Below are 25656 nucleotides of genomic sequence, written 5' to 3'. Positions count from 1 at the left end.
CCCCCACCCCCCCCCACCACTCACACTCCCGGATGGGGGGTGGGGAGGCGCACACCTGCTTTTCCCCAGAACACAGGGCCCACCCGCAGGGGCCGCTCCCCACCCGTTCTTGCCACACCAGCAGAGCGTGGCCACCCAGGTCCTGGGAGTGAGAGAGTCCATCCAGCGTCTCTCCCTAGGTCCGTCCCTTGGCAACTCTGCCTCCCTTCCCAACGCCTTCCTCCTGAGGGTCCCAGCCCTGAGTCTGTCTCTTCACCCATCTCTCTCTCTTTCTCTCTCTCTCTCTCTATCTCTGTCTCTCTCTCTCTCTCTCTCTCTCTCTCTCTCACACACACACACACACACACACACACTCTGGAAGCAGATGTCTTTCTGTCTATCTCTCTGCTCATCCATCTCTCCTTCACCTTTGTGACTCTACTGGCCTGTGAGGAGGCCTCCTGTCTCCATCTCCCACTCAGTGTGTCTCTTTCCTTGGCCCTTCTGTCTGTCACCCTGTCTCTCTCGCTCTCTCTCTCTCTCTCTCTCTCTCTCTCACAAACACACACACACAGACACACACTCACTCCTCTCTTCCCCCCTCCCACCCCAGCCACCTCACTCTGGGCTGCAAGTCACCCAGTCCATGGCAGCCTCGAGACTGGGCGGTCACAGGTTCTCTCATCTCCCATCTAACTTCCCGTGGATGTAAGAGTGGATTCCCACATCCCCCTTGAAGTGAGTGCACGTCTTCAGGGTGTGTGCAGGGCAGAGGCTGAGAGAAGGCCCAGGAGGCCACAGGGTCTTAGGAGGCTGCGCTGGGAGCCAAGCAAGAGAGCAGATGTCAAAGGAGGGCAGGTGCTCCGAGAAGAGGAGGAAGCAGCCTTCGGAGCAGGCAAGTGGTTCGGGGCCAGGAGGTTGCCGGGGAGGACCACGTGCCGAGGGGAGCTGAAGGCCAAGGCCGGGCGGTGGGGACAGGGAGGCAGAGGCCCCTTTGTTCGCGGCGAACCCTCCACCTGGAGACGCCTGGCCGCGAGGCAGGGCCTGAAGGCCCGGTGGGCGCGCGACCCCCCGCAACCGCTGCTCCCCCCCGCCCCCCGCAAGGCTTGCGGGTGAGGGGGCTTCCGGTCTGGTGAGGCCGTCGACTGGGCTCTGACGGGGTTTGACTCGGAACGCTACTTTCACAGGCGGTCCTTTCCGGGAGCACAGCCCATGGACAAATGGACGGAGGGGTCTGTGCCCTTCCTCAGGGCGGTGCTGTACAGGTCCTGGTCCTTGAGGTGTACAAACAAGGCGCAGAGCCCTCCGACCTTGGCACTCAGTCCGAAGGGAGTCACTCGGGGGTGGGGTAGAGTGTGGTGGGGTGGGGGTGAGGTAGGGTAGGGTGGGGGTGGCGGTGGGGGTGCGGGGCGGCCAAGCGCTGCTGTGCAGAGTGGACAAAGCAGAGTGGATGGGGAACTCAGGGCGAGGCCCGCGCCCCAGCGGCGCACTTCTGAGCCTGGCCCTGTGACTGACTGACTGACTGACTGACTGGGAACCAGCGGGCCACAGCCGGCTCGCCACCCGCTGCCCGGTTGTCTGTGGGTCCCTGCGTGTGTTCCTCCTCGGGCCCTCCCTGAGGGTGGCTCCCCGCACAGGTGTTGTGTGTGGCCGGCCACTCGCCATTGCCCAGTCCCACTGCATTTCCAGCTGGGGCGCTGGGCCTCTGTCAGGGTCTCTGGGGTGTCCGGTGGGGGGCGCGGGGGGCCGGGGTGTCTGCTCCCGTCTTCGCCCCTGGCTCTCTGGGCGCCCGGCTCGGCTCTGCTCGGCTAGGCTAGGCTAGGGTAGCGCGGGCGGCGGCAGCTGGGGATTCTCTGGGGATTCTCGGCCAGGCGAAGGGCTGGGTGGGGTGGCGGTGCGGGTGCCGGGTGCCCGGGGGTCGGGGGTCTTGGGGCTCGGCGAGGAGGGGCAGAGGCCAGGCCAGGCCGGGGCGGGGCTCCCGGTAGGTGGAGCCAGGTGCCCAGGGGCAGAGGTGGAGGCGGGACTCAGCCCCTGTCAGCCCCGCCTAGCCCACTCCACCCCGACCCGATCCGGCCCGGCCGAGGACCCGAGAGGGAGAGCCGGCCAGTCTCCCAGGACCCCCGCGCCGCCGCGGGGACCGAGTCAGGTCGGAGCGAGAAAGCCAGCCTGGAGTTGAGTTGAGGAGCACTGGGCAGTGCTGGGGCGGGGCGAGGGAGGCCCCCTGGGAACACCCGCTGTGTTGGCCCCCTCCACCGCTGCCCTGCCCTCCCCTGCCCTCCCCTGCCCCTGGGCTGAAGGGTGGAAGCCGGCGCAGGCTCTTGAGGCGTTCCGGGGCAGCCTCCGCCGTCTACGGCCATACCACCCTGAACGCGCCCGATCTCGTCTGATCTCGGAAGCTAAGCAGGGTCGGGCCTGGTTAGTACTTGGATGGGAGACCGCCTGGGAATACCGGGTGCTGTAGGCTTTTGCGCCCCCTTCCCACACGCACTTTTCTTGCGTGGCCCGGAAACAGTGTCCGTGACCGCCTCAGGCCGTGACCCCCGGGCCCGCGGGGGTAGGGCGCAGGGGCAGCCCTGGGCTCCTGGTGTCCCTTCAGGCCTGCAGCTGGCCTCCCGCCTCCCGCCTCCCGCCTCGCCTCCGGCGCCCAGCGCCCAGCGCCTGCAGTGAGGCACACTGGCCTGGCTCTCTCCAGGGACGCTAGGACACTCCAGGCGACCCGGCGGAGCAGAGCCTGGTCCAGGCCTCGACCAGTCCTGTGCACCCTGACCGACCCCCACCCCCCCCCACCACTCACACTCCCGGATGGGGGGTGGGGAGGCGCACACCTGCTTTTCCCCAGAACACAGGGCCCACCCGCAGGGGCCGCTCCCCACCCGTTCTTGCCACACCAGCAGAGCGTGGCCACCCAGGTCCTGGGAGTGAGAGAGTCCATCCAGCGTCTCTCCCTAGGTCCGTCCCTTGGCAACTCTGCCTCCCTTCCCAACGCCTTCCTCCTGAGGGTCCCAGCCCTGAGTCTGTCTCTTCACCCATCTCTCTCTCTTTCTCTCTCTCTCTCTCTATCTCTGTCTCTCTCTCTCTCTCTCTCTCTCTCTCACACACACACACACACACACACTCTGGAAGCAGATGTCTTTCTGTCTATCTCTCTGCTCATCCATCTCTCCTTCACCTTTGTGACTCTACTGGCCTGTGAGGAGGCCTCCTGTCTCCATCTCCCACTCAGTGTGTCTCTTTCCTTGGCCCTTCTGTCTGTCACCCTGTCTCTCTCGCTCTCTCTCTCTCTCTCTCTTTCTCTCTCTCTCACAAACACACACACACAGACACACACTCACTCCTCTCTTCCCCCCTCCCACCCCAGCCACCTCACTCTGGGCTGCAAGTCACCCAGTCCATACAGCCTCGAGACTGGGCGGTCACAGGTTCTCTCATCTCCCATCTAACTTCCCGTGGATGTAAGAGTGGATTCCCACATCCCCCTTGAAGTGAGTGCACGTCTTCAGGGTGTGTGCAGGGCAGAGGCTGAGAGAAGGCCCAGGAGGCCACAGGGTCTTAGGAGGCTGCGCTGGGAGCCAAGCAAGAGAGCAGATGTCAAAGGAGGGCAGGTGCTCCGAGAAGAGGAGGAAGCAGCCTTCGGAGCAGGCAAGTGGTTCGGGGCCAGGAGGTTGCCGGGGAGGACCACGTGCCGAGGGGAGCTGAAGGCCAAGGCCGGGCGGTGGGGACAGGGAGGCAGAGGCCCCTTTGTTCGCGGCGAACCCTCCACCTGGAGACGCCTGGCCGCGAGGCAGGGCCTGAAGGCCCGGTGGGCGCGCGACCCCCCGCAACCGCTGCTCCCCCCCGCCCCCCGCAAGGCTTGCGGGTGAGGGGGCTTCCGGTCTGGTGAGGCCGTCGACTGGGCTCTGACGGGGTTTGACTCGGAACGCTACTTTCACAGGCGGTCCTTTCCGGGAGCACAGCCCATGGACAAATGGACGGAGGGGTCTGTGCCCTTCCTCAGGGCGGTGCTGTACAGGTCCTGGTCCTTGAGGTGTACAAACAAGGCGCAGAGCCCTCCGACCTTGGCACTCAGTCCGAAGGGAGTCACTCGGGGGTGGGGTAGAGTGTGGTGGGGTGGGGGTGAGGTAGGGTAGGGTGGGGGTGGCGGTGGGGGTGCGGGGCGGCCAAGCGCTGCTGTGCAGAGTGGACAAAGCAGAGTGGATGGGGAACTCAGGGCGAGGCCCGCGCCCCAGCGGCGCACTTCTGAGCCTGGCCCTGTGACTGACTGACTGACTGACTGACTGACTGACTGACTGGGAAGCAGCGGGCCACAGCCGGCTCGCCACCCGCTGCCCGGTTGTCTGTGGGTCCCTGCCTGTGTTCCTCCTCGGGCCCTCCCTGAGGGTGGCTCCCCGCACAGGTGTTGTGTGTGGCCGGCCGCTCGCCATTGCCCAGTCCCACTGCATTTCCAGCTGGGGCGCTGGGCCTCTGTCAGGGTCTCTGGGGTGTCCGGTGGGGGGCGCGGGGGGCCGGGGTGTCTGCTCCCGTCTTCGCCCCTGGCTCTCTGGGCGCCCGGCTCGGCTCTGCTCGGCTAGGCTAGGCTAGGGTAGCGCGGGCGGCGGCAGCTGGGGATTCTCTGGGGATTCTCGGCCAGGCGAAGGGCTGGGTGGGGTGGCGGTGCGGGTGCCGGGTGCCCGGGGGTCGGGGGTCTTGGGGCTCGGCGAGGAGGGGCAGAGGCCAGGCCAGGCCGGGACGGGGCTCCCGGTAGGTGGAGCCAGGTGCCCAGGGGCAGAGGTGGAGGCGGGACTCAGCCCCTGTCAGCCCCGCCTAGCCCACTCCACCCCGACCCGATCCGGCCCGGCCGAGGACCCGAGAGGGAGAGCCGGCCAGTCTCCCAGGACCCCCGCGCCGCCGCGGGGACCGAGTCAGGTCGGAGCGAGAAAGCCAGCCTGGAGTTGAGTTGAGGAGCGCTGGGCAGTGCTGGGGCGGGGCGAGGGAGGCCCCCTGGGAACACCCGCTGTGTTGGCCCCCTCCACCGCTGCCCTGCCCTCCCCTGCCCTCCCCTGCCCCTGGGCTGAAGGGTGGAAGCCGGCGCAGGCTCTTGAGGCGTTCCGGGGCAGCCTCCGCCGTCTACGGCCATACCACCCTGAACGCGCCCGATCTCGTCTGATCTCGGAAGCTAAGCAGGGTCGGGCCTGGTTAGTACTTGGATGGGAGACCGCCTGGGAATACCGGGTGCTGTAGGCTTTTGCGCCCCCTTCCCACACGCACTTTTCTTGCGTGGCCCGGAAACAGTGTCCATGACCGCCTCAGGCCGTGACCCCCGGGCCCGCGGGGGTAGGGCGCAGGGGCAGCCCTGGGCTCCCGGTGTCCCTTCAGGCCTGCGGCTGGCCTCCCGCCTCCCGCCTCCCGCCTCGCCTCCGGCGCCCAGCGCCCAGGGCCTGCAGTGAGCCACACTGGCCTGGCTCTCTCCAGGGACGCTAGGACACTCCAGGCGACCCGGCGGAGCCGAGCCTGGTCCAGGCCTCGACCAGTCCTGTGCACCCTGACCGACCCCCACCCCCCCCCACCACTCACACTCCCGGATGGGGGGTGGGGAGGCGCACACCTGCTTTTCCCCAGAACACAGGGCCCACCCGCAGGGGCCGCTCCCCACCCGTTCTTGCCACACCAGCAGAGCGTGGCCACCCAGGTCCTGGGAGTGAGAGAGTCTATCCAGCGTCTCTCCCTAGGTCCGTCCCTTGGCAACTCTGCCTCCCTTCCCAACGCCTTCCTCCTGAGGGTCCCAGCCCTGAGTCTGTCTCTTCACCCATCTCTCTCTCTTTCTCTCTCTCTCTCTCTATCTCTGTCTCTCTCTCTCTCTCTCTCTCTCTCTCTCTCTCTCTCACACACACACACACACACACACACACTCTGGAAGCAGATGTCTTTCTGTCTATCTCTCTGCTCATCCATCTCTCCTTCACCTTTGTGACTCTACTGGCCTGTGAGGAGGCCTCCTGTCTCCATCTCCCACTCAGTGTGTCTCTTTCCTTGGCCCTTCTGTCTGTCACCCTGTCTCTCTCGCTCTCTCTCTCTCTCACAAACACACACACACAGACACACACTCACTCCTCTCTTCCCCCCTCCCATCCCAGCCACCTCACTCTGGGCTGCAAGTCACCCAGTCCATGGCAGCCTCGAGACTGGGCGGTCACAGGTTCTCTCATCTCCCATCTAACTTCCCGTGGATGTAAGAGTGGATTCCCACATCCCCCTTGAAGTGCGTGCACGTCTTCAGGGTGTGTGCAGGGCAGAGGCTGAGAGAAGGCCCAGGAGGCCACAGGGTCTTAGGAGGCTGCGCTGGGAGCCAAGCAAGAGAGCAGATGTCAAAGGAGGGCAGGTGCTCCGAGAAGAGGAGGAAGCAGCCTTCGGAGCAGGCAAGTGGTTCGGGGCCAGGAGGTTGCCAGGGAGGACCACGTGCCGAGGGGAGCTGAAGGCCAAGGCCGGGCGGTGGGGACAGGGAGGCAGAGGCCCCTTTGTTCGCGGCGAACCCTCCACCTGGAGACGCCTGGCCGCGAGGCAGGGCCTGAAGGCCCGGTGGGCGCGCGACCCCCCGCAACCGCTGCTCCCCCCCGCCCCCCGCAAGGCTTGCGGGTGAGGGGGCTTCCGGTCTGGTGAGGCCGTCGACTGGGCTCTGACGGGGTTTGACTCGGAACGCTACTTTCACAGGCGGTCCTTTCCGGGAGCACAGCCCATGGACAAATGGACGGAGGGGTCTGTGCCCTTCCTCAGGGCGGTGCTGTACAGGTCCTGGTCCTTGAGGTGTACAAACAAGGCGCAGAGCCCTCCGACCTTGGCACTCAGTCCGAAGGGAGTCACTCGGGGGTGGGGTAGAGTGTGGTGGGGTGGGGGTGAGGTAGGGTAGGGTGGGGGTGGCGGTGGGGGTGCGGGGCGGCCAAGCGCTGCTGTGCAGAGTGGACAAAGCAGAGTGGATGGGGAACTCAGGGCGAGGCCCGCGCCCCAGCGGCGCACTTCTGAGCCTGGCCCTGTGACTGACTGACTGACTGACTGACTGACTGACTGACTGGGAAGCAGCGGGCCACAGCCGGCTCGCCACCCGCTGCCCGGTTGTCTGTGGGTCCCTGCCTGTGTTCCTCCTCGGGCCCTCCCTGAGGGTGGCTCCCCGCACAGGTGTTGTGTGTGGCCGGCCGCTCGCCATTGCCCAGTCCCACTGCATTTCCAGCTGGGGCGCTGGGCCTCTGTCAGGGTCTCTGGGGTGTCCGGTGGGGGGCGCGGGGGGCCGGGGTGTCTGCTCCCGTCTTCGCCCCTGGCTCTCTGGGCGCCCGGCTCGGCTCTGCTCGGCTAGGCTAGGCTAGGGTAGCGCGGGCGGCGGCAGCTGGGGATTCTCTGGGGATTCTCGGCCAGGCGAAGGGCTGGGTGGGGTGGCGGTGCGGGTGCCGGGTGCCCGGGGGTCGGGGGTCTTGGGGCTCGGCGAGGAGGGGCAGAGGCCAGGCCAGGCCGGGACGGGGCTCCCGGTAGGTGGAGCCAGGTGCCCAGGGGCAGAGGTGGAGGCGGGACTCAGCCCCTGTCAGCCCCGCCTAGCCCACTCCACCCCGACCCGATCCGGCCCGGCCGAGGACCCGAGAGGGAGAGCCGGCCAGTCTCCCAGGACCCCCGCGCCGCCGCATGGACCGAGTCAGGTCGGAGCGAGAAAGCCAGCCTGGAGTTGAGTTGAGGAGCGCTGGGCAGTGCTGGGGCGGGGCGAGGGAGGCCCCCTGGGAACACCCGCTGTGTTGGCCCCCTCCACCGCTGCCCTGCCCTCCCCTGACCTCCCCTGCCCCTGGGCTGAAGGGTGGAAGCCGGCGCAGGCTCTTGAGGCGTTCCGGGGCAGCCTCCGCCGTCTACGGCCATACCACCCTGAACGCGCCCGATCTCGTCTGATCTCGGAAGCTAAGCAGGGTCGGGCCTGGTTAGTACTTGGATGGGAGACCGCCTGGGAATACCGGGTGCTGTAGGCTTTTGCGCCCCCTTCCCACACGCACTTTTCTTGCGTGGCCCGGAAACAGTGTCCGTGACCGCCTCAGGCCGTGACCCCCGGGCCCGCGGGGGTAGGGCGCAGGGGCAGCCCTGGGCTCCCGGTGTCCCTTCAGGCCTGCGGCTGGCCTCCCGCCTCCCGCCTCCCGCCTCGCCTCCGGCGCCCAGCGCCCAGCGCCTGCAGTGAGCCACACTGGCCTGGCTCTCTCCAGGGACGCTAGGACACTCCAGGCGACCCGGCGGAGCCGAGCCTGGTCCAGGCCTCGACCAGTCCTGTGCACCCTGACCGACCCCCACCCCCCCCCACCACTCACACTCCCGGATGGGGGGTGGGGAGGCGCACACCTGCTTTTCCCCAGAACACAGGGCCCACCCGCAGGGGCCGCTCCCCACCCGTTCTTGCCACACCAGCAGAGCGTGGCCACCCAGGTCCTGGGAGTGAGAGAGTCCATCCAGCGTCTCTCCCTAGGTCCGTCCCTTGGCAACTCTGCCTCCCTTCCCAACGCCTTCCTCCTGAGGGTCCCAGCCCTGAGTCTGTCTCTTCACCCATCTCTCTCTCTTTCTCTCTCTCTCTCTCTATCTCTGTCTCTCTCTCTCTCTCTCTCTCTCTCTCACACACACACACACACACACACTCTGGAAGCAGATGTCTTTCTGTCTATCTCTCTGCTCATCCATCTCTCCTTCACCTTTGTGACTCTACTGGCCTGTGAGGAGGCCTCCTGTCTCCATCTCCCACTCAGTGTGTCTCTTTCCTTGGCCCTTCTGTCTGTCACCCTGTCTCTCTCGCTCTCTCTCTCTCTCTCTCTCTCTCTCTCACACACACACACACACACACACACTCTGGAAGCAGATGTCTTTCTGTCTATCTCTCTGCTCATCCATCTCTCCTTCACCTTTGAGACTCTACTGGCCTGTGAGGAGGCCTCCTGTCTCCATCTCCCACTCAGTGTGTCTCTTTCCTTGGCCCTTCTGTCTGTCACCCTGTCTCTCTCGCTCTCTCTCTCTCTCTCTCTCTCTCTCTCACAAACACACACACACAGACACACACTCACTCCTCTCTTCCCCCCTCCCACCCCAGCCACCTCACTCTGGGCTGCAAGTCACCCAGTCCATGGCAGCCTCGAGACTGGGCGGTCACAGGTTCTCTCATCTCCCATCTAACTTCCCGTGGATGTAAGAGTGGATTCCCACATCCCCCTTGAAGTGAGTGCACGTCTTCAGGGTGTGTGCAGGGCAGAGGCTGAGAGAAGGCCCAGGAGGCCACAGGGTCTTAGGAGGCTGCGCTGGGAGCCAAGCAAGAGAGCAGATGTCAAAGGAGGGCAGGTGCTCCGAGAAGAGGAGGAAGCAGCCTTCGGAGCAGGCAAGTGGTTCGGGGCCAGGAGGTTGCCGGGGAGGACCACGTGCCGAGGGGAGCTGAAGGCCAAGGCCGGGCGGTGGGGACAGGGAGGCAGAGGCCCCTTTGTTCGCGGCGAACCCTCCACCTGGAGACGCCTGGCCGCGAGGCAGGGCCTGAAGGCCCGGTGGGCGCGCGACCCCCCGCAACCGCTGCTCCCCCCGGCCCCCCGCAAGGCTTGCGGGTGAGGGGGATTCCGGTCTGGTGAGGCCGTCGACTGGGCTCTGACGGGGTTTGACTCGGAACGCTACTTTCACAGGCGGTCCTTTCCGGGAGCACAGCCCATGGACAAATGGACGGAGGGGTCTCTGCCCTTCCTCAGGGCGGTGCTGTACAGGTCCTGGTCCTTGAGGTGTACAAACAAGGCGCAGAGCCCTCCGACCTTGGCACTCAGTCCGAAGGGAGTCACTCGGGGGTGGGGTAGAGTGTGGTGGGGTGGGGGTGAGGTAGGGTAGGGTGGGGGTGGCGGTGGGGGTGCGGGGCGGCCAAGCGCTGCTGTGCAGAGTGGACAAAGCAGAGTGGATGGGGAACTCAGGGCGAGGCCCGCGCCCCAGCGGCGCACTTCTGAGCCTGGCCCTGTGACTGACTGACTGACTGACTGACTGACTGACTGGGAACCAGCGGGCCACAGCCGGCTCGCCACCCGCTGCCCGGTTGTCTGTGGGTCCCTGCGTGTGTTCCTCCTCGGGCCCTCCCTGAGGGTGGCTCCCCGCACAGGTGTTGTGTGTGGCCGGCCGCTCGCCATTGCCCAGTCCCACTGCATTTCCAGCTGGGGCGCTGGGCCTCTGTCAGGGTCTCTGGGGTGTCCGGTGGGGGGCGCGGGGGGCCGGGGTGTCTGCTCCCGTCTTCGCCCCTGGCTCTCTGGGCGCCCGGCTCGGCTCTGCTCGGCTAGGCTAGGCTAGGGTAGCGCGGGCGGCGGCAGCTGGGGATTCTCTGGGGATTCTCGGCCAGGCGAAGGGCTGGGTGGGGTGGCGGTGCGGTTGCCGGGTGCCCGGGGGTCGGGGGTCTTGGGGCTCGGCGAGGAGGGGCAGAGGCCAGGCCAGGCCGGGGCGGGGCTCCCGGTAGGTGGAGCCAGGTGCCCAGGGGCAGAGGTGGAGGCGGGACTCAGCCCCTGTCAGCCCCGCCTAGCCCACTCCACCCCGACCCGATCCGGCCCGGCCGAGGACCCGAGAGGGAGAGCCGGCCAGTCTCCCAGGACCCCCGCGCCGCCGCATGGACCGAGTCAGGTCGGAGCGAGAAAGCCAGCCTGGAGTTGAGTTGAGGAGCGCTGGGCAGTGCTGGGGCGGGGCGAGGGAGGCCCCCTGGGAACACCCGCTGTGTTGGCCCCCTCCACCGCTGCCCTGCCCTCCCCTGCCCTCCCCTGCCCCTGGGCTGAAGGGTGGAAGCCGGCGCAGGCTCTTGAGGCGTTCCGGGGCAGCCTCCGCCGTCTACGGCCATACCACCCTGAACGCGCCCGATCTCGTCTGATCTCGGAAGCTAAGCAGGGTCGGGCCTGGTTAGTACTTGGATGGGAGACCGCCTGGGAATACCGGGTGCTGTAGGCTTTTGCGCCCCCTTCCCACACGCACTTTTCTTGCGTGGCCCGGAAACAGTGTCCGTGACCGCCTCAGGCCGTGACCCCCGGGCCCGCGGGGGTAGGGCGCAGGGGCAGCCCTGGGCTCCCGGTGTCCCTTCAGGCCTGCGGCTGGCCTCCCGCCTCCCGCCTCCCGCCTCGCCTCCGGCGCCCAGCGCCCAGCGCCTGCAGTGAGCCACACTGGCCTGGCTCTCTCCAGGGACGCTAGGACACTCCAGGCGACCCGGCGGAGCCGAGCCTGGTCCAGGCCTCGACCAGTCCTGTGCACCCTGACCGACCCCCACCCCCCCCCACCACTCACACTCCCGGATGGGGGGTGGGGAGGCGCACACCTGCTTTTCCCCAGAACACAGGGCCCACCCGCAGGGGCCGCTCCCCACCCGTTCTTGCCACACCAGCAGAGCGTGGCCACCCAGGTCCTGGGAGTGAGAGAGTCCATCCAGCGTCTCTCCCTAGGTCCGTCCCTTGGCAACTCTGCCTCCCTTCCCAACGCCTTCCTCCTGAGGGTCCCAGCCCTGAGTCTGTCTCTTCACCCATCTCTCTCTCTTTCTCTCTCTCTCTCTCTATCTCTGTCTCTCTCTCTCTCTCTCTCTCTCTCTCACACACACACACACACACACACTCTGGAAGCAGATGTCTTTCTGTCTATCTCTCTGCTCATCCATCTCTCCTTCACCTTTGTGACTCTACTGGCCTGTGAGGAGGCCTCCTGTCTCCATCTCCCACTCAGTGTGTCTCTTTCCTTGGCCCTTCTGTCTGTCACCCTGTCTCTCTCGCTCTCTCTCTCTCTCTCTCTCTCTCTCACACACACACACACACACACACACACTCTGGAAGCAGATGTCTTTCTGTCTATCTCTCTGCTCATCCATCTCTCCTTCACCTTTGAGACTCTACTGGCCTGTGAGGAGGCCTCCTGTCTCCATCTCCCACTCAGTGTGTCTCTTTCCTTGGCCCTTCTGTCTGTCACCCTGTCTCTCTCGCTCTCTCTCTCTCTCTCTCTCTCTCTCTCACAAACACACACACACAGACACACACTCACTCCTCTCTTCCCCCCTCCCACCCCAGCCACCTCACTCTGGGCTGCAAGTCACCCAGTCCATGGCAGCCTCGAGACTGGGCGGTCACAGGTTCTCTCATCTCCCATCTAACTTCCCGTGGATGTAAGAGTGGATTCCCACATCCCCCTTGAAGTGAGTGCACGTCTTCAGGGTGTGTGCAGGGCAGAGGCTGAGAGAAGGCCCAGGAGGCCACAGGGTCTTAGGAGGCTGCGCTGGGAGCCAAGCAAGAGAGCAGATGTCAAAGGAGGGCAGGTGCTCCGAGAAGAGGAGGAAGCAGCCTTCGGAGCAGGCAAGTGGTTCGGGGCCAGGAGGTTGCCGGGGAGGACCACGTGCCGAGGGGAGCTGAAGGCCAAGGCCGGGCGGTGGGGACAGGGAGGCAGAGGCCCCTTTGTTCGCGGCGAACCCTCCACCTGGAGACGCCTGGCCGCGAGGCAGGGCCTGAAGGCCCGGTGGGCGCGCGACCCCCCGCAACCGCTGCTCCCCCCGGCCCCCCGCAAGGCTTGCGGGTGAGGGGGATTCCGGTCTGGTGAGGCCGTCGACTGGGCTCTGACGGGGTTTGACTCGGAACGCTACTTTCACAGGCGGTCCTTTCCGGGAGCACAGCCCATGGACAAATGGACGGAGGGGTCTCTGCCCTTCCTCAGGGCGGTGCTGTACAGGTCCTGGTCCTTGAGGTGTACAAACAAGGCGCAGAGCCCTCCGACCTTGGCACTCAGTCCGAAGGGAGTCACTCGGGGGTGGGGTAGAGTGTGGTGGGGTGGGGGTGAGGTAGGGTAGGGTGGGGGTGGCGGTGGGGGTGCGGGGCGGCCAAGCGCTGCTGTGCAGAGTGGACAAAGCAGAGTGGATGGGGAACTCAGGGCGAGGCCCGCGCCCCAGCGGCGCACTTCTGAGCCTGGCCCTGTGACTGACTGACTGACTGACTGACTGACTGACTGGGAACCAGCGGGCCACAGCCGGCTCGCCACCCGCTGCCCGGTTGTCTGTGGGTCCCTGCGTGTGTTCCTCCTCGGGCCCTCCCTGAGGGTGGCTCCCCGCACAGGTGTTGTGTGTGGCCGGCCGCTCGCCATTGCCCAGTCCCACTGCATTTCCAGCTGGGGCGCTGGGCCTCTGTCAGGGTCTCTGGGGTGTCCGGTGGGGGGCGCGGGGGGCCGGGGTGTCTGCTCCCGTCTTCGCCCCTGGCTCTCTGGGCGCCCGGCTCGGCTCTGCTCGGCTAGGCTAGGCTAGGGTAGCGCGGGCGGCGGCAGCTGGGGATTCTCTGGGGATTCTCGGCCAGGCGAAGGGCTGGGTGGGGTGGCGGTGCGGTTGCCGGGTGCCCGGGGGTCGGGGGTCTTGGGGCTCGGCGAGGAGGGGCAGAGGCCAGGCCAGGCCGGGGCGGGGCTCCCGGTAGGTGGAGCCAGGTGCCCAGGGGCAGAGGTGGAGGCGGGACTCAGCCCCTGTCAGCCCCGCCTAGCCCACTCCACCCCGACCCGATCCGGCCCGGCCGAGGACCCGAGAGGGAGAGCCGGCCAGTCTCCCAGGACCCCCGCGCCGCCGCATGGACCGAGTCAGGTCGGAGCGAGAAAGCCAGCCTGGAGTTGAGTTGAGGAGCGCTGGGCAGTGCTGGGGCGGGGCGAGGGAGGCCCCCTGGGAACACCCGCTGTGTTGGCCCCCTCCACCGCTGCCCTGCCCTCCCCTGCCCTCCCCTGCCCCTGGGCTGAAGGGTGGAAGCCGGCGCAGGCTCTTGAGGCGTTCCGGGGCAGCCTCCGCCGTCTACGGCCATACCACCCTGAACGCGCCCGATCTCGTCTGATCTCGGAAGCTAAGCAGGGTCGGGCCTGGTTAGTACTTGGATGGGAGACCGCCTGGGAATACCGGGTGCTGTAGGCTTTTGCGCCCCCTTCCCACACGCACTTTTCTTGCGTGGCCCGGAAACAGTGTCCGTGACCGCCTCAGGCCGTGACCCCCGGGCCCGCGGGGGTAGGGCGCAGGGGCAGCCCTGGGCTCCCGGTGTCCCTTCAGGCCTGCGGCTGGCCTCCGGCCTCCCGCCTCCCGCCTCGCCTCCGGCGCCCAGCGCCCAGCGCCTGCAGTGAGCCACACTGGCCTGGCTCTCTCCAGGGACGCTAGGACACTCCAGGCGACCCGGCGGAGCCGAGCCTGGTCCAGGCCTCGACCAGTCCTGTGCACCCTGACCGACCCCCACCCCCCCCCACCACTCACACTCCCGGATGGGGGGTGGGGAGGCGCACACCTGCTTTTCCCCAGAACACAGGGCCCACCCGCAGGGGCCGCTCCCCACCCGTTCTTGCCACACCAGCAGAGCGTGGCCACCCAGGTCCTGGGAGTGAGAGAGTCCATCCAGCGTCTCTCCCTAGGTCCGTCCCTTGGCAACTCTGCCTCCCTTCCCAACGCCTTCCTCCTGAGGGTCCCAGCCCTGAGTCTGTCTCTTCACCCATCTCTCTCTCTTTCTCTCTCTCTCTCTCTATCTCTGTCTCTCTCTCTCTCTCTCTCTCTCTCTCTCTCACACACACACACACACACACACACACACTCTGGAAGCAGATGTCTTTCTGTCTATCTCTCTGCTCATCCATCTCTCCTTCACCTTTGTGACTCTACTGGCCTGTGAGGAGGCCTCCTGTCTCCATCTCCCACTCAGTGTGTCTCTTTCCTTGGCCCTTCTGTCTGTCACCCTGTCTCTCTCGCTCTCTCTCTCTCTCACAAACACACACACACAGACACACACTCACTCCTCTCTTCCCCCCTCCCACCCCAGCCACCTCACTCTGGGCTGCAAGTCACCCAGTCCATGGCAGCCTCGAGACTGGGCGGTCACAGGTTCTCTCATCTCCCATCTAACTTCCCGTGGATGTAAGAGTGGATTCCCACATCCCCCTTGAAGTGCGTGCACGTCTTCAGGGTGTGTGCAGGGCAGAGGCTGAGAGAAGGCCCAGGAGGCCACAGGGTCTTAGGAGGCTGCGCTGGGAGCCAAGCAAGAGAGCAGATGTCAAAGGAGGGCAGGTGCTCCGAGAAGAGGAGGAAGCAGCCTTCGGAGCAGGCAAGTGGTTCGGGGCCAGGAGGTTGCCGGGGAGGACCACGTGCCGAGGGGAGCTGAAGGCCAAGGCCGGGCGGTGGGGACAGGGAGGCAGAGGCCCCTTTGTTCGCGGCGAACCCTCCACCTGGAGACGCCTGGCCGCGAGGCAGGGCCTGAAGGCCCGGTGGGCGCGCGACCCCCCGCAACCGCTGCTCCCCCCCGCCCCCCGCAAGGCTTGCGGGTGAGGGGGCTTCCGGTCTGGTGAGGCCGTCGACTGGGCTCTGACGGGGTTTGACTCGGAACGCTACTTTCACAGGCGGTCCTTTCCGGGAGCACAGCCCATGGACAAATGGACGGAGGGGTCTGTGCCCTTCCTCAGGGCGGTGCTGTACAGGTCCTGGTCCTTGAGGTGTACAAACAAGGCGCAGAGCCCTCCGACCTTGGCACTCAGTCCGAAGGGAGTCACTCGGGGGTGGGGTAGAGTGTGGTGGGGTGGGGGTGAGGTAGGGTAGGGTGGGGGTGGCGGTGGGGGTGCGGGGCGGCCAAGCGCTGCTGTGCAGAGTGGACAAAGCAGAGTGGATGGGGAACTCAGGGCGAGGCCCGCGCCCCAGCGGCGCACTTCTGAGCCTGGCCCTGTGACTGACTGACTGACTGACTGACTGACTGACTGACTGGGAAGCAGCGGGCCACAGCCGGCTCGCCACCCGCTGCCCGGTTGTCTGTGGGTCCCTGCCTGTGTTCCTCCTCGGGCCCTCCCTGAGGTTGGCTCCCCGCACAGGTGTTGTGTGTGGCCGGCCGCTCGCCATTGCCCAGTCCCACTGCATTTCCAGCTGGGGCGCTGGGCCTCTGTCAGGGTCTCTGGGGTGTCCGGTGGGGGGCGCGGGGGGCCGGGGTGTCTGCTCCCGTCTTCGCCCCTGGCTCTCTGGGCGCCCGGCTCGGCTCTGCTCGGCTAGGCTAGGCTAGGGTAGCGCGGGCGGCGGCAGCTGGGGATTCTCTGGGGATTCTCGGCCAGGCGAAGGGCTGGGTGGGGTGGCGGTGCGGGTGCCGGGTGCCCGGGGGTCGGGGGTCTTGGGGCTCGGCGAGGAGGGGCAGAGGCCAGGCCAGGCCGGGACGGGGCTCCCGGTAGGTGGAGCCAGGTGCCCAGGGGCAGAGGTGGAGGCGGGACTCAGCCCCTGTCAGCCCCGCCTAGCCCACTCCACCCCGACCCGATCCGGCCCGGCCGAGGACCCGAGAGGGAGAGCCGGCCAGTCTCCCAGGACCCCCGCGCCGCCGCGGGGACCGAGTCAGGTCGGAGCGAGAAAGCCAGCCTGGAGTTGAGTTGAGGAGCGCTGGGCAGTGCTGGGGCGGGGCGAGGGAGGCCCCCTGGGAACACCCGCTGTGTTGGCCCCCTCCACCGCTGCCCTGCCCTCCCCTGCCCTCCCCTGCCCCTGGGCTGAAGGGTGGAAGCCGGCGCAGGCTCTTGAGGCGTTCCGGGGCAGCCTCCGCCGTCTACGGCCATACCACCCTGAACGCGCCCGATCTCGTCTGATCTCGGAAGCTAAGCAGGGTCGGGCCTGGTTAGTACTTGGATGGGAGACCGCCTGGGAATACCGGGTGCTGTAGGCTTTTGCGCCCCCTTCCCACACGCACTTTTCTTGCGTGGCCCGGAAACAGTGTCCGTGACCGCCTCAGGCCGTGACCCCCGGGCCCGCGGGGGTAGGGCGCAGGGGCAGCCCTGGGCTCCCGGTGTCCCTTCAGGCCTGCGGCTGGCCTCCCGCCTCCCGCCTCCCGCCTCGCCTCCGGCGCCCAGCGCCCAGCGCCTGCAGTGAGCCACACTGGCCTGGCTCTCTCCAGGGACGCTAGGACACTCCAGGCGACCCGGCGGAGCCGAGCCTGGTCCAGGCCTCGACCAGTCCTGTGCACCCTGACCGACCCCCACCCCCCCCCACCACTCACACTCCCGGATGGGGGGTGGGGAGGCGCACACCTGCTTTTCCCCAGAACACAGGGCCCACCCGCAGGGGCCGCTCCCCACCCGTTCTTGCCACACCAGCAGAGCGTGGCCACCCAGGTCCTGGGAGTGAGAGAGTCTATCCAGCGTCTCTCCCTAGGTCCGTCCCTTGGCAACTCTGCCTCCCTTCCCAACGCCTTCCTCCTGAGGGTCCCAGCCCTGAGTCTGTCTCTTCACCCATCTCTCTCTCTTTCTCTCTCTCTCTCTCTATCTCTGTTTCTCTCTCTCTCTCTCTCTCTCTCTCTCTCTCTCTCACACACACACACACACACACACACACTCTGGAAGCAGATGTCTTTCTGTCTATCTCTCTGCTCATCCATCTCTCCTTCACCTTTGTGACTCTACTGGCCTGTGAGGAGGCCTCCTGTCTCCATCTCCCACTCAGTGTGTCTCTTTCCTTGGCCCTTCTGTCTGTCACCCTGTCTCTCTCGCTCTCTCTCTCTCTCACAAACACACACACACAGACACACACTCACTCCTCTCTTCCCCCCTCCCACCCCAGCCACCTCACTCTGGGCTGCAAGTCACCCAGTCCATGGCAGCCTCGAGACTGGGCGGTCACAGGTTCTCTCATCTCCCATCTAACTTCCCGTGGATGTAAGAGTGGATTCCCACATCCCCCTTGAAGTGCGTGCACGTCTTCAGGGTGTGTGCAGGGCAGAGGCTGAGAGAAGGCCCAGGAGGCCACAGGGTCTTAGGAGGCTGCGCTGGGAGCCAAGCAAGAGAGCAGATGTCAAAGGAGGGCAGGTGCTCCGAGAAGAGGAGGAAGCAGCCTTCGGAGCAGGCAAGTGGTTCGGGGCCAGGAGGTTGCCAGGGAGGACCACGTGCCGAGGGGAGCTGAAGGCCAAGGCCGGGCGGTGGGGACAGGGAGGCAGAGGCCCCTTTGTTCGCGGCGAACCCTCCACCTGGAGACGCCTGGCCGCGAGGCAGGGCCTGAAGGCCCGGTGGGCGCGCGACCCCCCGCAACCGCTGCTCCCCCCCGCCCCCCGCAAGGCTTGCGGGTGAGGGGGCTTCCGGTCTGGTGAGGCCGTCGACTGGGCTCTGACGGGGTTTGACTCGGAACGCTACTTTCACAGGCGGTCCTTTCCGGGAGCACAGCCCATGGACAAATGGACGGAGGGGTCTGTGCCCTTCCTCAGGGCGGTGCTGTACAGGTCCTGGTCCTTGAGGTGTACAAACAAGGCGCAGAGCCCTCCGACCTTGGCACTCAGTCCGAAGGGAGTCACTCGGGGGTGGGGTAGAGTGTGGTGGGGTGGGGGTGAGGTAGGGTAGGGTGGGGGTGGCGGTGGGGGTGCGGGGCGGCCAAGCGCTGCTGTGCAGAGTGGACAAAGCAGAGTGGATGGGGAACTCAGGGCGAGGCCCGCGCCCCAGCGGCGCACTTCTGAGCCTGGCCCTGTGACTGACTGACTGACTGACTGACTGACTGACTGACTGGGAAGCAGCGGGCCACAGCCGGCTCGCCACCCGCTGCCCGGTTGTCTGTGGGTCCCTGCCTGTGTTCCTCCTCGGGCCCTCCCTGAGGGTGGCTCCCCGCACAGGTGTTGTGTGTGGCCGGCCGCTCGCCATTGCCCAGTCCCACTGCATTTCCAGCTGGGGCGCTGGGCCTCTGTCAGGTCTCTGGGGTGTCCGGTGGGGGGCGCGGGGGGCCGGGGTGTCTGCTCCCGTCTTCGCCCCTGGCTCTCTGGGCGCCCGGCTCGGCTCTGCTCGGCTAGGCTAGGCTAGGGTAGCGCGGGCGGCGGCAGCTGGGGATTCTCTGGGGATTCTCGGCCAGGCGAAGGGCTGGGTGGGGTGGCGGTGCGGGTGCCGGGTGCCCGGGGGTCGGGGGTCTTGGGGCTCGGCGAGGAGGGGCAGAGGCCAGGCCAGGCCGGGGACGGGGCTCCCGGTAGGTGGAGCCAGGTGCCCAGGGGCAGAGGTGGAGGCGGGACTCAGCCCCTGTCAGCCCCGCCTAGCCCACTCCACCCCGACCCGATCCGGCCCGGCCGAGGACCCGAGAGGGAGGAGCCGGCCAGTCTCCCAGGACCCCCGCGCCGCCGCGGGGACCGAGTCAGGTCGGAGCGAGAAAGCCAGCCTGGAGTTGAGTTGAGGAGCGCTGGGCAGTGCTGGGGCGGGGCGAGGGAGGCCCCCTGGGAACACCCGCTGTGTTGGCCCCCTCCACCGCTGCCCTGCCCTCCCCTGCCCTCCCCTGCCCCTGGGCTGAAGGGTGGAAGCCGGCGCAGGCTCTTGAGGCGTTCCGGGGCAGCCTCCGCCGTCTACGGCCATACCACCCTGAACGCGCCCGATCTCGTCTGATCTCGGAAGCTAAGCAGGGTCGGGCCTGGTTAGTACTTGGATGGGAGACCGCCTGGGAATACCGGGTGCTGTAGGCTTTTGCGCCCCCTTCCCACACGCACTTTTCTTGCGTGGCCCGGAAACAGTGTCCGTGACCGCCTCAGGCCGTGACCCCCGGGCCCGCGGGGGTAGGGCGCAGGGGCAGCCCTGGGCTCCCGGTGTCCCTTCAGGCCTGCGGCTGGCCTCCCGCCTTCCGGCGCCCAGCGCCCAGCGCCTGCAGTGAGCCACACTGGCCTGGCTCTCTCCAGGGACGCTAGGACACTCCAGGCGACCCGGCGGAGCCGAGCCTGGTCCAGGCCTCGACCAGTCCTGTGCACCCTGACCGACCCCCACCCCCCCCACCACTCACACTCCCGGATGGGGGGTGGGGAGGCGCACACCTGCTTTTCCCCAGAACACAGGGCCCACCCGCAGGGGCCGCTCCCCACCCGTTCTTGCCACACCAGCAGAGCGTGGCCACCCAGGTCCTGGGAGTGAGAGAGTCTATCCAGCGTCTCTCCCTAGGTCCGTCCCTTGGCAACTCTGCCTCCCTTCCCAACGCCTTCCTCCTGAGGGTCCCAGCCCTGAGTCTGTCTCTTCACCCATCTCTCTCTCTTTCTCTCTCTCTCTCTCTATCTCTGTCTCTCTCTCTCTCTCTCTCTCTCTCTCTCTCTCTCACACACACACACACACACACACACACTCTGGAAGCAGATGTCTTTCTGTCTATCTCTCTGCTCATCCATCTCTCCTTCACCTTTGTGACTCTACTGGCCTGTGAGGAGGCCTCCTGTCTCCATCTCCCACTCAGTGTGTCTCTTTCCTTGGCCCTTCTGTCTGTCACCCTGTCTCTCTCGCTCTCTCTCTCTCTCTCTCTCTCTCTCTCTCACAAACACACACACACAGACACACACTCACTCCTCTCTTCCCCCCTCCCACCCCAGCCACCTCACTCTGGGCTGCAAGTCACCCAGTCCAGGGCAGCCTCGAGACTGGGCGGTCACAGGTTCTCTCATCTCCCATCTAACTTCCCGTGGATGTAAGAGTGGATTCCCACATCCCCCTTGAAGTGAGTGCATGTCTTCAGGGTGTGTGCAGGGCAGAGGCTGAGAGAAGGCCCAGGAGGCCACAGGGTCTTAGGAGGCTGCGCTGGGAGCCAAGCAAGAGAGCAGATGTCAAAGGAGGGCAGGTGCTCCGAGAAGAGGAGGAAGCAGCCTTCGGAGCAGGCAAGTGGTTCGGGGCCAGGAGGTTGCCGGGGAGGACCACGTGCCGAGGGGAGCTGAAGGCCAAGGCCGGGCGGTGGGGACAGGGAGGCAGAGGCCCCTTTGTTCGCGGCGAACCCTCCACCTGGAGACGCCTGGCCGCGAGGCAGGGCCTGAAGGCCCGGTGGGCGCGCGACCCCCCCGCAACCGCTGCTCCCCCCCGCCCCCCGCAAGGCTTGCGGGTGAGGGGGCTTCCGGTCTGGTGAGGCCGTCGACTGGGCTCTGACGGGGTTTGACTCGGAACGCTACTTTCACAGGCGGTCCTTTCCGGGAGCACAGCCCATGGACAAATGGACGGAGGGGTCTGTGCCCTTCCTCAGGGCGGTGCTGTACAGGTCCTGGTCCTTGAGGTGTACAAACAAGGCGCAGAGCCCTCCGACCTTGGCACTCAGTCCGAAGGGAGTCACTCGGGGGTGGGGTAGAGTGTGGTGGGGTGGGGGTGAGGTAGGGTAGGGTGGGGGTGGCGGTGGGGGTGCGGGGCGGCCAAGCGCTGCTGTGCAGAGTGGACAAAGCAGAGTGGATGGGGAACTCAGGGCGAGGCCCGCGCCCCAGCGGCGCACTTCTGAGCCTGGCCCTGTGACTGACTGACTGACTGACTGACTGACTGACTGACTGGGAACCAGCGGGCCACAGCCGGCTCGCCACCCGCTGCCCGGTTGTCTGTGGGTCCCTGCGTGTGTTCCTCCTCGGGCCCTCCCTGAGGGTGGCTCCCCGCACAGGTGTTGTGTGTGGCCGGCCACTCGCCATTGCCCAGTCCCACTGCATTTCCAGCTGGGGCGCTGGGCCTCTGTCAGGGTCTCTGGGGTGTCCGGTGGGGGGCGCGGGGGGCCGGGGTGTCTGCTCCCGTCTTCGCCCCTGGCTCTCTGGGCGCCCGGCTCGGCTCTGCTCGGCTAGGCTAGGCTAGGGTAGCGCGGGCGGCGGCAGCTGGGGATTCTCTGGGGATTCTCTGCCAGGCGAAGGGCTGGGTGGGGTGGCGGTGCGGTTGCCGGGTGCCCGGGGGTCGGGGGTCTTGGGGCTCGGCGAGGAGGGGCAGAGGCCAGGCCAGGCCGGGGCGGGGCTCCCGGTAGGTGGAGCCAGGTGCCCAGGGGCAGAGGTGGAGGCGGGACTCAGCCCCTGTCAGCCCCGCCTAGCCCACTCCACCCCGACCCGATCCGGCCCGGCCGAGGACCCGAGAGGGAGAGCCGGCCAGTCTCCCAGGACCCCCGCGCCGCCGCATGGACCGAGTCAGGTCGGAGCGAGAAAGCCAGCCTGGAGTTGAGTTGAGGAGCGCTGGGCAGTGCTGGGGCGGGGCGAGGGAGGCCCCCTGGGAACACCCGCTGTGTTGGCCCCTCCACCGCTGCCCTGCCCTCCCCTGCCCTCCCCTGCCCCTGGGCTGAAGGGTGGAAGCCGGCGCAGGCTCTTGAGGCGTTCCGGGGCAGCCTCCGCCGTCTACGGCCATACCACCCTGAACGCGCCCGATCTCGTCTGATCTCGGAAGCTAAGCAGGGTCGGGCCTGGTTAGTACTTGGATGGGAGACCGCCTGGGAATACCGGGTGCTGTAGGCTTTTGCGCCCCCTTCCCACACGCACTTTTCTTGCGTGGCCCGGAAACAGTGTCCGTGACCGCCTCAGGCCGTGACCCCCGGGCCCGCGGGGGTAGGGCGCAGGGGCAGCCCTGGGCTCCCGGTGTCCCTTCAGGCCTGCGGCTGGCCTCCCGCCTCCCGCCTCCCGCCTCGCCTCCGGCGCCCAGCGCCCAGCGCCTGCAGTGAGCCACACTGGCCTGGCTCTCTCCAGGGACGCTAGGACACTCCAGGCGACCCGGCGGAGCCGAGCCTGGTCCAGGCCTCGACCAGTCCTGTGCACCCTGACCGACCCCCACCCCCCCCCACCACTCACACTCCCGGATGGGGGGTGGGGAGGCGCACACCTGCTTTTCCCCAGAACACAGGGCCCACCCGCAGGGGCCGCTCCCCACCCGTTCTTGCCACACCAGCAGAGCGTGGCCACCCAGGTCCTGGGAGTGAGAGAGTCCATCCAGCGTCTCTCCCTAGGTCCGTCCCTTGGCAACTCTGCCTCCCTTCCCAACGCCTTCCTCCTGAGGGTCCCAGCCCTGAGTCTGTCTCTTCACCCATCTCTCTCTCTTTCTCTCTCTCTCTCTCTATCTCTGTCTCTCTCTCTCTCTCTCTCTCTCTCTCTCACACACACACACACACACACACACACACTCTGGAAGCAGATGTCTTTCTGTCTATCTCTCTGCTCATCCATCTCTCCTTCACCTTTGTGACTCTACTGGCCTGTGAGGAGGCCTCCTGTCTCCATCTCCCACTCAGTGTGTCTCTTTCCTTGGCCCTTCTGTCTGTCACCCTGTCTCTCTCGCTCTCTCTCTCTCTCTCTCTCTCTCTCTCACACACACACACACACACACACACTCTGGAAGCAGATGTCTTTCTGTCTATCTCTCTGCTCATCCATCTCTCCTTCACCTTTGAGACTCTACTGGCCTGTGAGGAGGCCTCCTGTCTCCATCTCCCACTCAGTGTGTCTCTTTCCTTGGCCCTTCTGTCTGTCACCCTGTCTCTCTCTCTCTCTCTCTCTCTCTCTCTCTCTCTCTCACAAACACACACACAGACACACACTCACTCCTCTCTTCCCCCCTCCCACCCCAGCCACCTCACTCTGGGCTGCAAGTCACCCAGTCCATGGCAGCCTCGAGACTGGGCGGTCACAGGTTCTCTCATCTCCCATCTAACTTCCCGTGGATGTAAGAGTGGATTCCCACATCCCCCTTGAAGTGAGTGCACGTCTTCAGGGTGTGTGCAGGGCAGAGGCTGAGAGAAGGCCCAGGAGGCCACAGGGTCTTAGGAGGCTGCGCTGGGAGCCAAGCAAGAGAGCAGATGTCAAAGGAGGGCAGGTGCTCCGAGAAGAGGAGGAAGCAGCCTTCGGAGCAGGCAAGTGGTTCGGGGCCAGGAGGTTGCCGGGGAGGACCACGTGCCGAGGGGAGCTGAAGGCCAAGGCCGGGCGGTGGGGACAGGGAGGCAGAGGCCCCTTTGTTCGCGGCGAACCCTCCACCTGGAGACGCCTGGCCGCGAGGCAGGGCCTGAAGGCCCGGTGGGCGCGCGACCCCCCGCAACCGCTGCTCCCCCCGGCCCCCCGCAAGGCTTGCGGGTGAGGGGGATTCCGGTCTGGTGAGGCCGTCGACTGGGCTCTGACGGGGTTTGACTCGGAACGCTACTTTCACAGGCGGTCCTTTCCGGGAGCACAGCCCATGGACAAATGGACGGAGGGGTCTCTGCCCTTCCTCAGGGCGGTGCTGTACAGGTCCTGGTCCTTGAGGTGTACAAACAAGGCGCAGAGCCCTCCGACCTTGGCACTCAGTCCGAAGGGAGTCACTCGGGGGTGGGGTAGAGTGTGGTGGGGTGGGGGTGAGGTAGGGTAGGGTGGGGGTGGCGGTGGGGGTGCGGGGCGGCCAAGCGCTGCTGTGCAGAGTGGACAAAGCAGAGTGGATGGGGAACTCAGGGCGAGGCCCGCGCCCCAGCGGCGCACTTCTGAGCCTGGCCCTGTGACTGACTGACTGACTGACTGACTGACTGGGAACCAGCGGGCCACAGCCGGCTCGCCACCCGCTGCCCGGTTGTCTGTGGGTCCCTGCGTGTGTTCCTCCTCGGGCCCTCCCTGAGGGTGGCTCCCCGCACAGGTGTTGTGTGTGGCCGGCCACTCGCCATTGCCCAGTCCCACTGCATTTCCAGCTGGGGCGCTGGGCCTCTGTCAGGGTCTCTGGGGTGTCCGGTGGGGGGCGCGGGGGGCCGGGGTGTCTGCTCCCGTCTTCGCCCCTGGCTCTCTGGGCGCCCGGCTCGGCTCTGCTCGGCTAGGCTAGGCTAGGGTAGCGCGGGCGGCGGCAGCTGGGGATTCTCTGGGGATTCTCGGCCAGGCGAAGGGCTGGGTGGGGTGGCGGTGCGGTTGCCGGGTGCCCGGGGGTCGGGGGTCTTGGGGCTCGGCGAGGAGGGGCAGAGGCCAGGCCAGGCCGGGGCGGGGCTCCCGGTAGGTGGAGCCAGGTGCCCAGGGGCAGAGGTGGAGGCGGGACTCAGCCCCTGTCAGCCCCGCCTAGCCCACTCCACCCCGACCCGATCCGGCCCGGCCGAGGACCCGAGAGGGAGAGCCGGCCAGTCTCCCAGGACCCCCGCGCCGCCGCATGGACCGAGTCAGGTCGGAGCGAGAAAGCCAGCCTGGAGTTGAGTTGAGGAGCGCTGGGCAGTGCTGGGGCGGGGCGAGGGAGGCCCCCTGGGAACACCCGCTGTGTTGGCCCCCTCCACCGCTGCCCTGCCCTCCCCTGCCCTCCCCTGCCCCTGGGCTGAAGGGTGGAAGCCGGCGCAGGCTCTTGAGGCGTTCCGGGGCAGCCTCCGCCGTCTACGGCCATACCACCCTGAACGCGCCCGATCTCGTCTGATCTCGGAAGCTAAGCAGGGTCGGGCCTGGTTAGTACTTGGATGGGAGACCGCCTGGGAATACCGGGTGCTGTAGGCTTTTGCGCCCCCTTCCCACACGCACTTTTCTTGCGTGGCCCGGAAACAGTGTCCGTGACCGCCTCAGGCCGTGACCCCCGGGCCCGCGGGGGTAGGGCGCAGGGGCAGCCCTGGGCTCCCGGTGTCCCTTCAGGCCTGCGGCTGGCCTCCGGCCTCCCGCCTCCCGCCTCGCCTCCGGCGCCCAGCGCCCAGCGCCTGCAGTGAGCCACACTGGCCTGGCTCTCTCCAGGGACGCTAGGACACTCCAGGCGACCCGGCGGAGCCGAGCCTGGTCCAGGCCTCGACCAGTCCTGTGCACCCTGACCGACCCCCACCCCCCCCCACCACTCACACTCCCGGATGGGGGGTGGGGAGGCGCACACCTGCTTTTCCCCAGAACACAGGGCCCACCCGCAGGGGCCGCTCCCCACCCGTTCTTGCCACACCAGCAGAGCGTGGCCACCCAGGTCCTGGGAGTGAGAGAGTCCATCCAGCGTCTCTCCCTAGGTCCGTCCCTTGGCAACTCTGCCTCCCTTCCCAACGCCTTCCTCCTGAGGGTCCCAGCCCTGAGTCTGTCTCTTCACCCATCTCTCTCTCTTTCTCTC

At 66.8% G+C, this 25656-nt stretch overlaps 9 non-coding genes across 9 annotated transcripts; all 9 read left to right on the top strand.

The window, feature by feature from the left end:
* The first annotated feature begins 2324 nt into the window (after positions 1-2324).
* On the top strand, positions 2325-2443 carry LOC143640545 (5S ribosomal RNA). The gene has a single exon (XR_013154985.1). It is a non-coding gene; the product is annotated as a 5S ribosomal RNA (ribosomal RNA).
* Positions 2444-5080: 2637 nt separating this feature from the next.
* Positions 5081-5199, top strand: LOC143640544 (5S ribosomal RNA). Its single transcript, XR_013154984.1, has one exon. It is a non-coding gene; the product is annotated as a 5S ribosomal RNA (ribosomal RNA).
* A 2634-nt stretch (positions 5200-7833) lies between these two features.
* On the top strand, positions 7834-7952 carry LOC143640543 (5S ribosomal RNA). The gene has a single exon (XR_013154983.1). It is a non-coding gene; the product is annotated as a 5S ribosomal RNA (ribosomal RNA).
* Positions 7953-10789: 2837 nt separating this feature from the next.
* Positions 10790-10908, top strand: LOC143640542 (5S ribosomal RNA). Its single transcript, XR_013154982.1, has one exon. It is a non-coding gene; the product is annotated as a 5S ribosomal RNA (ribosomal RNA).
* Positions 10909-13745: 2837 nt separating this feature from the next.
* LOC143640541 (5S ribosomal RNA) lies at positions 13746-13864 on the top strand. The gene has a single exon (XR_013154981.1). It is a non-coding gene; the product is annotated as a 5S ribosomal RNA (ribosomal RNA).
* Positions 13865-16494: 2630 nt separating this feature from the next.
* On the top strand, positions 16495-16613 carry LOC143640540 (5S ribosomal RNA). Its single transcript, XR_013154980.1, has one exon. It is a non-coding gene; the product is annotated as a 5S ribosomal RNA (ribosomal RNA).
* A 2635-nt stretch (positions 16614-19248) lies between these two features.
* Positions 19249-19367, top strand: LOC143640538 (5S ribosomal RNA). The gene has a single exon (XR_013154978.1). It is a non-coding gene; the product is annotated as a 5S ribosomal RNA (ribosomal RNA).
* Positions 19368-21996: 2629 nt separating this feature from the next.
* LOC143640537 (5S ribosomal RNA) lies at positions 21997-22115 on the top strand. Its single transcript, XR_013154977.1, has one exon. It is a non-coding gene; the product is annotated as a 5S ribosomal RNA (ribosomal RNA).
* A 2839-nt stretch (positions 22116-24954) lies between these two features.
* LOC143640536 (5S ribosomal RNA) lies at positions 24955-25073 on the top strand. Its single transcript, XR_013154976.1, has one exon. It is a non-coding gene; the product is annotated as a 5S ribosomal RNA (ribosomal RNA).
* Positions 25074-25656: the final 583 nt, after the last annotated feature.

Source organism: Callospermophilus lateralis, unplaced genomic scaffold (genome assembly GCF_048772815.1).
Source record: "Callospermophilus lateralis isolate mCalLat2 unplaced genomic scaffold, mCalLat2.hap1 Scaffold_3270, whole genome shotgun sequence".
Taxonomy (NCBI): Eukaryota; Metazoa; Chordata; class Mammalia; order Rodentia; family Sciuridae; genus Callospermophilus; species Callospermophilus lateralis.
Note: the sequence above shows the minus strand (reverse complement) of the source record. Positions and strands in the feature narration are given on the sequence as shown.